This window comes from Microcebus murinus, chromosome 15 (genome assembly GCF_040939455.1).
Source record: "Microcebus murinus isolate Inina chromosome 15, M.murinus_Inina_mat1.0, whole genome shotgun sequence".
Lineage (NCBI taxonomy): Eukaryota > Metazoa > Chordata > Mammalia > Primates > Cheirogaleidae > Microcebus > Microcebus murinus.
The window spans coordinates 24779785-24781599 of record NC_134118.1 but is presented as its reverse complement, the minus strand read 5'-3'; the positions used below and the strand labels follow the sequence as shown (position 1 = coordinate 24781599).

At 45.1% G+C, this 1815-nt stretch overlaps 1 non-coding gene across 1 annotated transcript; it reads left to right on the top strand.

The window, feature by feature from the left end:
• Window positions 1-215: 215 nt before the first annotated feature.
• TRNAA-AGC (transfer RNA alanine (anticodon AGC)) lies at window positions 216-288 on the top strand. The gene has a single exon. It is a non-coding gene; the product is annotated as a tRNA-Ala (tRNA).
• Window positions 289-1815: the final 1527 nt, after the last annotated feature.

Sequence of the window (1815 nt, the reverse complement as noted above, 5' to 3'; positions counted from 1 at the left end):
TCCGGAATATCCGAAACTTGACAAGTTGGCGGCGCCAGAGTTTTCCCTTGTTACCTCTTCTCTCCCTCCCTCCCAGACAACAGGCGGCCACTGCGCTCTTGCCCTGGGCAGGCAGGAAGATCCGCTCTTCGTGGAGCCCTGGTTTCACGCTACAAATCGTAAAATGCGCCGTAGTTTAGGTATCCCACGAGCGACTAAGACGGGCGCCGCGGGCCGGGGAATTAGCTCAAGTGGTAGAGCGCTCGCTTAGCATGCGAGAGGTAGTGGGATCGACGCCCACATTCTCCAAGCTTTTTCGCTGTTCGAATCTCGGCTCTCCGAGCGACAAGGAGCACCCTTCAACCTCTCGGAAAGGACGACAAAATGCACACCCAAGGCCGTTGTAATTTGGACGCTGATGTGGTTCGTGACGTATGGACACCAGCAGTACAGGCTGCCCAGGGCTCTACTGCCATTCGGCATAGTATAGATCTATCAATTTATAATTTTTCTTTCTTCCAGCGCTGGCGATACCACGCGACTTCCCCATTGCTCTTTCGCTCAGTTTCCTCCTGCAGCTTGGTCCTAAGAGAGCCACGGTCCTGAAAATCACAGGGCACAGCTACCGGTAAATAAAGCCCCCGCTCTCTGGTCAGGGGACTGAGACCCGGAGTCCCAGGTAGCCAGAACCTGCCGGGAAAGCAAACCCAGGAAGTTGTCTGTGAGCTCCTGGGCGTACCCAAGAGCTGGGAAGAAGAAGTGGCTCTGGTTAAACGACCGACCTAAAGAGAGCTTGAGAACCGAACTAAGTGACAGCTCGCTCCCCAGTGCACACAGGGGCCACACTCTGGAGATCTCAAACATTATAGTTTGTAAAGGCTTTGAGAATGGTATCGACTTTGAAATCACAGCGCACAGGAGGCTGGTCCCTACTTGGAACTTGAACACAGGGCAGTCAGGTGCCTACAGAAACAAAAGAGCAATACAATATACCCCTAAGGATTTCGGCCAGACACAGAGTCATCACACAGTACAAAAATGTCAGGGTTATAATCCAAGGTTTTTCAGCACACGAGGAACAAGTAAAATCTTAATTCATTTGGGAAAGAGAATCCACGGATAACAATACTGAAACGACACAGATGTTGGAATCATCTGACAAACACTTTAAAGCAGTTATTATAACAATGCTCCAAAAATTAGGGGTAATACCCTTGAAGTGAATGGAAAGTTAGAATGTCTTAGTAAATAGCTGGAAGATATAAACACGGATTTTAAACTTAAAAAGAAAAAATGCATTTGCCAGAACTGTTGGGGGGAAAAACTTCATTGGATGGTCTCGCTTGCAGAATGGAGATAACTGAGGAAAAAGTCAGTGAACTTGAAAATAAAACAATAATACCTAGATAATCTCAACGACCGAGAGAAAGGGTTTTCTTTTCAAATGAACACAGCCTTGGGGACAAATAGAAAAATAACAAAAACCTATTGTTCACATCGTCATAATCCCAGAAGAAGGGGAGAAAGAGATCCTTGCGGGGAAAATACTTTGAAGAATTCATGGTTGAAAACATACCAAATTTGTGAAAAGACATAAACCAGATTAAACAAGTTCAGCAAACCTCAAGCAGGATAAACTTAAAGAAATCAATACCCACACACATCATAATGAAACTACTGACAACTAAGGGGATAAAATCATCAAAGCTGCTGAAGAAAATGAATGAGAAACTACAATTTGTATAATTGTGGCTTTCTGATCTGAAACCATAGGGGCCAGAAAGAAATGTCATAACATTTATTAAATGCTAAAAGAAAAGACCTGTAAACCCAGAA